Here is an 11,779-nt window from a genome sequence, read left to right as displayed (position 1 = left end):
AAGGAATCTATTCAACCAGGACATGACAATTGAAAATCTTTACAAACATGTAAAGATAAACAGTAACAAAATTAAAATAGATGATTTTAATACTAGAGTGGAAAGATCATCAAGACAGAAAGTCAGTAAGGAAATATTTTGCCTAAAAGACATATATCAGATGGACTTAAACATATATGTATAGCATTTCATGAAAACTACAAAAAACACATTTTGTTTAAGTGCACATGCAACATTATCCAGAATATGGCTCATGTTAAGGTACAAAAAAGTACTTCAGAATATTCAAGAGGATTTAAACCTTATCAAGCCTCCTTACCCACTAATAATGTAGGAACTAGACATCAATTACAAAAAGAAAACAAAAAACCTCACAAACACATGAAGATTAAACAGCATGCTGCTAAACAGTCAATGAGTCAATAAAGAAATGAAAACAGAGAAATTAAGAAAAAATACCTTGAGGTAAATGCAAATAGAAAAGCAATGTTTGAAAATCTTTGGGTTGTGACAAAAGCAGTACTACAAAGACAGTTCATAGCAATTCAGGCCTACCTCTAAAAACAAGGAATAACACCAATAATTAATATACTTTAAACACAAAGGAATTGGAATAAAAACAACCAATGCCCAAAGTTAGTAAAACGAAGGCTATAATAAAAATCAGAGTGGAAATGATCAGAAAAGAACAGAAATGATATAGAAGAAGTTACAACTGACCACAGAAAGGCAAAGGATCATAAGAGAGTAATATGAACAATTACATTCCAACAAATTGGAAAACCTGCAAGAAAGGGAAATATATTAAATATATAAAATCCTCCAAAATGAATCATGAAGAAACAGAAAATCTGAATAGATTGATTATAATAATGAAATTGAATCTCTAGTTTAAAAACTCCCAAAGAATGAAGACCAGCCCTGAAAACTTTACAAGTGAATTCTACCAAACAGGTAAAGGAAAAGCATGTATCCTTTCCTAATCACTCCTAAAACACTTAAAATGAAGGAATACTTCAAAACTCATTTTTCATGGTCTGCCTTACATTTGTAATAACACCAAAAGGCACCACAAAGAAATAAAATCAGAAGGCATTATCCCTGATTAATGTAGATAAGACAAGCCACAACAAAATATTAGCAAACTAGTATCAGCAATACTTTAAAAAGATCGTAGCCCACTATCAAATAGGTATTCCAGGTATGCATGGATGGTTCCAATCTGGAAATCAATCAGCAAGGGACACCACATTAACAAGACAAAGGATGAAAATCATATGACCATCTCAGAGATGCAGAAGTCATTTGACAAAATTCAACATTAATTTCTAATAAAAACTCTCAACAAAGTGCATATTGAAGGAATACAATCAACAAATTAAAGCCCATACATGAAAAATCTACTGCTAACTTTAAAGTCAATGGTAAAAAAAGCTGAAAGATTTCCTTCTAAGGTCAGGAACAAAACGGTGTCCACATTTAGTACGCTGGAAGTCCTGTCCCCAGAAATCAGATGAGAAAAAGAAATAGACATCTAAAATGGAAAGGAAGAAATAAAGTGTTCGTTAATTGCAGATGACATTTTACTTTATATGGAAAACCTTAATTCCACCAAAACTTTATCAGAGCTAATATGAATTAAGTGAAGTCACAGGATTCAAAATTGACCTACAGAAATCAGTTGTGTTACTAGACAGTAACTATTGTTAGAAACAATAATTAATTTAAAAAAATCATTTATACTTGAAGAAAAATAATAACATTTTTGAAAAATATTAACCGTGAAGAGAATGATCTGTGTAATAAAAACTAAAAGATATCAAGGAAAGAAACTGGAAAAGACAAATAATTGTAGAGATATTCTATGCCAATTGTTTGGAAAAACTAAACTTTTAGATAATGTTAATATATCCATACTACTCAAAGCATTTACAAATGAAATTCAATCCCTATTAAAATTCCAATGGCATATTTCACAGAAATTGATAAACAATACTAATATTTTTATGGAACAAATGACCCCAGAGAGCCATAGAAATCTTGAAAAAGAAGTACAAAACTGCATAAATCATGTGCCCTGACGTCAAACAATATAAGGATATACTATTCAAAATAGTGTGGTATTGTCGTAAAGGAGAAACAAAAGAATGAAGAAAATAGAGAGCACAGATACAAACACATGCGCACTGGTATATAATAAACTGTACATATTTTACAGTGTATTATTTAATAAGTTAAACAAATGCATATACCTTTGAAATCATTACTATGAGACAAAATAATAAACATAAACATCACCCCCAATAGTTTTCTAGGGCCCTCTCATATTCCCAACCTCTGATTTGCTTTTACTGACTGGAGATTTGTTTGCATTCTCTAGTTATACACACACTAAGCAGGTAATTGTTTTGTGGGGCTTCATCACAGATCATAATAATTTTGAGTCTCATCCATCTGGTTGTTGGATATCAGTAGTTTATTCATTTATTGTGAAGTAGTTTTGCAATGTAGGATATGCCACAATTCATTCATCCTTTCGCTGTTGATGGATATATGTATTGTTCCTAATTTTAGCCTATTACAGATGAACTGCTAAAAACCACTTCTCTTCAAGTCTTTCTTTTCTTAGATAAGTACTTAGGTGTGGAATGGCTGTGTCATATTATTTTTCAGTTTTTTAAGTTTTTTCTTATTGAGCGATGAGAATTATGTGCATATTCTGCTGCATAGTTCAGATAACAGTCTCTTATTGGTTAGATTGCCTGCAAATATTTTCTCAAAGTCTGTGGTTTGTTTTGTGATAAGTTGATATTTATAATATTTCCATCAAGGCAAAGTTTGTTTTGATTGCACAGATTTGAGGTGTGTTTAAACAACAAATAGCAGCTTACACAAAATGATTTTTTTAAATTACACAACATGAAAAAAATGTTTCAAATTTTTCATGTCCTTAAATTATTCAAAGGACTTATGATTAACGTAATGAAAATATTATGAAGTATGAAGAGAGAAGAGGCTCATAGAAGTTCTCTTGTAATTGTGGATGCCCAGATCTCAAATTCTGTGAAACCAAATCATATCGTCGGGTGACTTCAAATCCTTCAGCCCAGAGAATATGACTCTGCTCTTTACAGGAGGCCTGAGAGACCTGGGGATACCATGACAATTATGGGCTTCTGTGATTGGGGTGTGGAACGGCGGGAACAAAACCCTTGGGAAGGATGGAACTTGAATTTGATGTTAGCAAGTATTTCTCTGACGGGACCTTTTTCTTTCCTCAGCTCCCTGAGCTTCCTCTCAAGGGACAGAGGTGCCATCCAACTTTCTTGATCTCTTTTCTCATAGAAGGGAATCTCCTTTTGATAGAAAAAAAGGGCTTCTTTTCAGTTCTTTGTCCATCAATTCAACCTTCCACTTGTAGATATTACATATCCAAAATGCACATCTCTTATTCTACACCCTTCGGGAAGTCACTTTTGGATTTCTAAGCAGCACATTCTCTCCTCAAAACATTTTCTCTGCAGTTGCATTTTACGTTCCTTCTGTAATTCATGCAGTATTTCAAGTACTTCCTATGTATATGTATTTGTAATTATTACTTTTATTTTTCAACATTTTAAAGAAAATTTATGACAAGGGATCACACGTATAAGCATATCTATTTCAGCAGGTGGAAATAGTCGCTACATGAAATTCATCATCCCTGAAGAACACATATGTTAATTTTTCTAGAATTTTTAGCCAGTTTTTAAAACTAGTACTAAATCCTTATTTTAAAATATTAAAATCTGGAACTGAATATACTTAAGATAATATTTAAAGAACCCCCTAGGTAAATAAATTTTCATATGAAACCAAAGTAACATGAACAAAGAAGGCAGAAATTAGCTTAAATATACTCTTTAGTATATTCCATATGTTATGAATATTCAATTCAGATTATACATCTTTGTAAGTAAAGACCCAGAAATGCTGTAAAGATGTAATATTTAACATTTACTTATAAAAATTCTTGTTCTAGACAGCACCTTTTAAATAGTGGCTCATTGAAAAGGTTTTGAACTTCTAGGTGCTGGAGAAACTAATTTGGCAAAGCAGCTTCAGGGAGTTTAACTCTCTCGGGAATCTCCTAGCTAATGTTGAACTGTTGTTAAGTTGGTCTTTTTCCACGCAACCAGCATCACAAAGAAATATTTTCCCTTCAAGTTAACATGTGAGTTTGATCTGTGGTTTAATTCCCCAGGTCCCCAAACTGTAAGCACCTCTCTTGTCTCTCCTGTTCCACCTCCTCCTCTCCTGGGTGTTCTTGAAAGGACTTAGGGGACACATCACCACCTCACAGATGTAATTGTTTGCCTTTTTCTTAGAGCACCTTGAGGAGGTTTTTATCTCAGTGAGAGGGTAACTGAGTTCTCCCAGTTCCTGCTGGGGTACAGCCTGCTACTTCCTTCTATTGCTTTAGGTGAGAATAAATCTTCCTGGATGACGAGCATCTGCAGAGATTGGATAGTTCAAGTCAGAGGTGAAATTGCTATATTAAGGAAGTGGTCCCTTATATCAAAGCTTTCCAGGGATAAATACATGATCAATATGTAAGTAACATTTATTTAACACTTTTGAATTGGATAAAATACTCCTTGTCTCTACAGGAGTAAATATTATTTTTCTAACATATTATCCAATTAAATGGCTGAGAATGATCCTTACACCTGTAAATATGTAACCATGATTCAAAACATATTTATTCTAAAATAAACATGAATTTAATAGAAAATTTGTTATTTTTTCTCAAATACAGTTAAAAGGGAAAAATCCCAGAGTTAAAGAAAACACGGTCATGAGACTAAGTGAAAACAGATACACATATGCGTGCATATCAGCGCAAATCAAACACACCCATGAGACAGTATAATTAGGAACGTGGTATGGATGAAGTCATTTTGTCAAAATATAATCAACTCATGGAAATACAGTAAGTGGAAATTTTTCTGCTGAAATGGGTTCCCAAATATAAATAATCATACAGTAAAGTTAAAAATCAAAACACCTCTCTTCTATACAACACTGAATTGCAGTTTTTATTACATCTACTTTTGTGTTCTTGCAAAAATATTTTACAACTTCATTGTAAAGAATGAATTCTCACAATCTTTTTAACTGATTTATGAAAGTTAGTGAACATTTTCAATTAATCTTACATATTCAAAATATATTCTGATATTTATATTTGTATGTACATATAAATTAACCCTACAGATCATTCTGTAAGTCAGAAGAACAATGATTCACAAGTTCTCACCAATCATCCTTAAACAGTGATAAGAAAAAGCACTTATCAAAATTATAATACAGAAAAAAAATGATTTCTCTCTGATAATCTTTGTCCAAGGCTCTCTCTAAAATAGATGTGGAGTTAAATATCCTTTTATTCTAGTCTTCTATTATGAAATAATTTATGTCCCAAAATATCCCTATCTTAGGGCTTTCAGATATGTGTTTCACAGCACCATCTCCATTACCTGAACATTCATTATCCTTCTCAGAGAATGAGCAATTGTATTTTAGCACTTAAATAAATTGGATGTGCAGAATTGCAATGTGGCAGCTAAACAGTACATTCACGTAGAGATGTTTCAGCATTTCTGTCTAGCACCAAGACAAATTGTGTCCAGCATCCGCAGAAATGAAAATAACATTTTCATTCCCCATTACTTAGGTGCTCTGGATCAAGGGTCATCAGCCCCAGGGCCCAGACAAAAGGAGTGGCTGGCGTGAGAGGGAGCCTGCCCATGATCTTTGACAAATTCTCCATCACTAGACAGTCTTGGTCTGGACCCCAGACACAGTAGTTATCTAAGCCACAACAATAGTTGATGCTGGCACGTCAGACTAGGGGACTGAGTTGTATTTGCTGATTCATATATACATGTGATCCAGGTTCAGGTGGAGTTTGGAAATCTATTGAAACAGTCATGCATTATAAGAGATGTTTCCATCCCTAACTGCATGGACTCTGTTTCATGAATCCTTTGGTCTTTGAACTTTATTAAACCATTTAGATAGGAGAAGGAATTTGCTGTATTATATCTTTGATAATTAAGGCCCAGATACTTAAAAAAGGCAGGAACTATGCCTTTTGATAATAGGTAATGGTATTTAAAACCATGGACAGATGTGAAGGAAAGGTATTTTTTGTTGAGTCCTGAAATTTTGAGTCAGAAAACTTCCTATAAGAAAGAGCTGAAATTATAGGTGGTGAAATATGTCACATATACCCAGGCTGAAGTAAGCAAATAGTCGGGAGGAATATATTCTGAAAATGTAAAACATAAATAGTATATGATCTAGAATTAAATGTTATTAAAAAACAACTGGAAGAATTCTAACATGCCACTTACTGAGGCAATGTTCTCATGTTACTCCCATTCACTCACCAGTATTTAGGTGCACCAGTTGCACACATATAAACATGCTCTCCTTCAGTGAGAATGGCAGGAACTACTGAGATAAAGCTGTTAGCAACAATCTAATGGCCTGATCCTAGATTTCTATAATGTAACATAAATGTTGGGTTAAAGTTAAACAAACCTTTTATCATTTTCTAAACTACATCCACTACCTCTGGCCTGTTAAGATTTCCTTATGCTGAGAGTGTCTCTTCAGAGGACTGGCAGGTGGAGAACTCAAAGAAGCCATTTACCTGGCCATCTCTGCCATTGACTGGCTATGCCCCTTGACCCTGGGGTGGGAGGTGGGTGACTGTCATCCTCTCTGAGTCTTACTGTCCTCAGTGTGAAATGACAGTAGTATTGGCACAAGAGAGTAACTCTTGCTCACTGTACAGATTTCAATTGATAATAAATAACAACTTCAACATCTTCAACAACTCATTAGTAATGAGAACAATCAAATGCCAAAATCATTTCATTAGTAAAGTGCTTCAGGGACTTCTAAACATGTATTAACTAATTTAGTGCCTAGAATGGCCCCAGATCAAATTGATGACATAGGCAAAGAGGGTTAAAGTAACTTGATGAATGTCTATAACTAGTAAGGAACAACAAACAATAGGGAGCAGACACAGAAATGTGGGTAGCCCTGCTTTTAATCACTACATTTAACATAGCCTGAGGCACAATAGATACTAAATAAATGTCTATCATTAATGTCTAATAATAATGAAAATATATAAGAAATGTGTAAAACTAAATTTTTATTTTAACTCTCTTATTTACGAGCTGCTTATAGACATTGATGATGAGTACATTCCAGATGCTATATAAAAATATGCCTATTCCTCTTAATAAACTTTCATGGGGCTCCACATATAATCTCTTGCTAAGTATCAAAAAACTTAGTCACCTATAATGTTAAGCAAATACCACAAGGTAACTCACCTGAAACAATCGTTTTTCTAATCTCTGATCTGTCCTTTCTCCTATACTACATGAATCTCAGAGTCCTCATTACAAACCTGTAAAAATTCTACTTTTTTCCCAAATAAACTGGCTAAAGTTCAGAAATGAAACAATTATTGTAAAACCTTCTGCACAAAACAGGAATTTTCCAAAATGTATCTGACAAATGTTGAAAAATTGGCATATTTTTTGGCTATACTTTTAAAATATGTACTACAGTTTACTGTTTTTCAAATATTTATATCACAGGAATTCTTTCTGAGTGTTAAAAATCTGACTCCTTAATGTAAATTTATTTTTAACTCTGGTAAAATACAGGTAACATAAATTTTCCATCTTAACCATTGTTAAGTGTACAGTCAAGTGGTGGTAACGAGTCACATAGTTGGGCTACCATATTTACACCCATCTGTCTCTTTTTGCAAAACTAAAGCTCTGTATCCATTAAACAATAGCTCCAAGTCAAGTTGCTTCATCCCCTCAGCCCTTCCCATCACAGTTTAGTCTCTGTCTATGTGGATTTATTCCAGGGATCCCATGTAAATGGAATCATACAGTATTTCTCGTATTGTGACTGGGTTATTTTAGTGACCAAATTGTACTCAAGGCTAATTCATGTTTAACGATAACAAATAACACCAAGAAGCAACATTAAGTATCTATGCACATAATGAGAATGTTTCAATGAGCTTCCAGGAAGACCTTGTTTTTCCCTTTGCTTGAATTTTCTTGGCACTGCTTTTACCCTATGAGGTAGAATTTCCTGTATCAGCTTGGAGGGAACTTTAGAGCACTCCTTCCTAACAGTGTTAGGTGTGACATGTTGGGAGGTTGGTGCACCCAGAATGGTGAAAATAACCCCACCAGACCCCACAAACATTAAACAGTCACCTCGCCATCCATTCCAGCTGCATTTAACATTTGTGCATCCATCACTGTAATATGAAACCAATGCATCATTGCTGCTTGGATTCACTAAAGATAATTATGCTCCTAGAATTACAACCTGAATACCTCAATTGATTTCTTGAAAGTACTCTCCTTGTTTCATTTTTCACATTTTTTAGGTTAACTGCCGAATATATATATGTATATATTTATTTTTAGTATTGAATATTTAACTTACTATAAAGATACACATATACATTTTCTAAATATGTTTATATACATATTGTGAATCAACACAGTTTAGATAATATATTGGCACTAGTAGTTTCCATTTTCCTTTATTTCTGTGATTTCAATAACAGAAAATAGTTCCCTCATGGGGAGCATGATACTGGATGAAGTGGTGAACCATACAGGAGTCACTGAGTTCCCCCTCCTGGGATTCTCTGAGGACCCAAGGATGCAAACCCTGAAGGGTGTACTGTTCCTCATCACTTACCTGGCAGCCGTGTTAGGAAATGGACTCATCATCATGCTCATTACTTGGGATCCTCAGCTTCACACACCCATGTACTTCTTCTTGAAGAACCTGTCACTCATAGATCTCTGCTTCATCTCTGTAACTGTAACTAAGTTTGCTCTCAACTCCCTGATGAACAAGAACACAATATCCTTCCTTGGATGTATTTTCCAGATGCTGTTCTTTGCAGGTTTTGGTTCTGGTGAATTGGTGATCCTCACAGTGATGTCCTATGACTGCTATGAGGCCATCTGCTGTCCTCTGCAGTATGACAGCATCATGAACAAGGTGGCCTGTGGGTGGATGGTGGTGGCTTCATACATCAGTGTGGGAATCTATGGAGCCATGCACATAGCAGCAATATTTTCCACAACTTTTACTTCAAATAAAATCTATCATTTCTTCTGTGATATCTCTCAGATTATTTTGATCTCAGACTCCAAAATGAACATAAATGAAGCATCAGTGACTGCATTTGGTGCATGTATTTCCCTAACTTGTTTCCTCTCTATTTTACATTCCTATGTGCACATCTTCTCTGCTGTCTCAAGGATCTCCTCCCTGGAGGCCAGGCCCAAAGCCCTCTCCACCTGCCTCCCTCATCTGGTCATTGTGACAGTGTTTTATTCAACAGGTGCCTTGGCCTACCTGAAGTCAGCCTCTGAGTTGATGACAGACCTAGATATCACTCTGCCTGTGTTTTATACTGCGGTGCCCCCATCATTGAATCCCATTATTTACACCTTTAGAAACAAGGACATAAAATTTACTCTGGGGAAATTCCTTGGAATTATAGCATTTAAGACAAACTAAATGTATTCAGGTAGTTTTGAAAGAAGTTTCTCTTTAGTTCCAAGGTATATTGTTTTGAAACTTAACAATTTATGTGATGAGAATGCATCTTAAAATTAACATATTATGTCAGCCACTTGGGAGAAGGAATAGAGCTGATGTTGCCAAATGTTCTTCATACAATTGGAGAAAACACAGAGATATCAGTGGTATGTGATTATAGTGGCATGTTGTCAGTGGCTTCAAAGTCTATGTTGCAATATTAATAAAAAGATTACAAAGAAATGTTGACTTCGAAGTTGAAACGCCAATATATGAAGATAGTAACAATACTTTATTTTGTATAATGTTTTAAAACATTTTGCATCAGCAGTGTTCCTTATAAACACAATCCAATGAAATGTAACAATCTGGACATCCACAAACCAGAATGATTCTACAATTTAGAACATAAAATTTCCATATATATTTCCTAGATTTGGGGTGACCTGCTGTATCACTTCCTGCCCAATGAAGTATGTCCATTGGTTCCCAGAATATCAGTCTACATAGAGGGTTCCATGTGTAAACCCCTGGCTCTTGGTATTTAGACTGTAAGACTGAGAAATTCCATTTTATCTTCAGCATATACAAATCAAGTTTTTCTCCCCTTCCAGTCTCATGTGCAATGAGAAATGGTAGGGGTGGGAGGATGGAGGGAAGGCTCCTTTCTCCTTTAACTGTGCTTGCTTCCTCCTGAGGGCAGCCTGGTGCCCAAGGAGGCTCCTGCACATGATGATGAGGCTGTAGGTCACTGTGTGCTGTGCTCACTCCCTGCTCCACATGCTGCTGACACTGCACCTTCTGATCTGCCTCACGTGCCACTTTGGGTGGGATTCCCTTTGTTGTTTATGCCATTTTGTTTTTTACAAAACCTCCACTGCACCCAGTTTGAACATGTAAGTATGTTCTGGGCAATGTCTTAGGTGAAGTGACATGAAACATAAGGGACATGTCCTCACAGCCAGGAGTTCACTCCTCCTTCCCCCATGGTGCTAACTGGAAAGTGGCTGTGGTGTGGGGCCCTGGGGAGCGTGCCCATGAGCCTGGCATCCTGAATATTCACTTAACCAGTGACACAGCCATTCCAGGAATTTCCAACAGGACCCTGATGCTATAACCTATTTGTGCTCCAATTTTCTTCAGCAATGCAATAAAATATATAAAATAATTTTATTATAACAAACGCTGGGTAGAAATAAACAAGTGTTCCCATATTGTTTGTATATAAAATGTTATGAAAAATACTTATCTACTTTTAAATGTAGGAAAACCTGCCTACAGTCTGGAAATGACAGCCTCTTCAACAACTGGAGTTGGCAAAACTGGACAGCTACGTGTAAGAGAATGAAACTGGATTATTTTCTATCCTCATACCCAAAAGTAAACTCAAAATGGGTCAAAGACATGCATGAATGTAAGTCATGAAACCATAAAACTCTTAGAATCCAACATTGGCAAAATCTCTTGAATATAAAAATGAGGAACTTTTTTTCTATATTCTGCATGCTGTGACCAATTTATATAGTCATTGAGAATTATTGTGCCTTTTTATCACCCTCCTCCTCTGTACCACCCAACTCAACCCCACCCCTATTGTAATGACTGATCGCCTCTCAGTTTTTGACTCTAGTGCTGTTTTATTCCTCCTGTTTTGCTTTGTTTTTATAGTACATATAAATGTGAAATGATATGGCATTTCTCTTTTTTTTTGTAGATAATTATTTTTTATTGAAGGGTAGTTGACACTTAGTTTCAGGTGTACAACTAATTACATTAGTTTCAGGTGTACAACACAGTGATTCAACATTTATATACATGACAATTCTAGGTACCAGCTATCACCATACAAAGTTGTTAAAATATTTTGACTACATTCCTTATGCTATACATTACATCCCGGTTACTTATTTATTTTACAATTGGAAGTGTGTATTTTTTTTTTGAGAGGGCATCTCTCATATTTATTTATCAAATGGTTGTTAAAAACAAAAAAATTCTGTATAGGGGAGTCAATACTCAATGCACAATCATTAACCCACCCCAAGGATATGGCATTTCTCTTTGGCTTATTTCACTGAGCATAATACCCTCTATATCCATCCATGTTGTTAAAAATGAC

The sequence above is a fragment of the Manis pentadactyla genome, chromosome 13, assembly GCF_030020395.1.
Source record: "Manis pentadactyla isolate mManPen7 chromosome 13, mManPen7.hap1, whole genome shotgun sequence".
NCBI classification, from domain to species: domain Eukaryota; kingdom Metazoa; phylum Chordata; class Mammalia; order Pholidota; family Manidae; genus Manis; species Manis pentadactyla.
The sequence above is the reverse complement of the archived record's forward strand: the minus strand, read 5'-3'. Positions refer to the sequence as shown.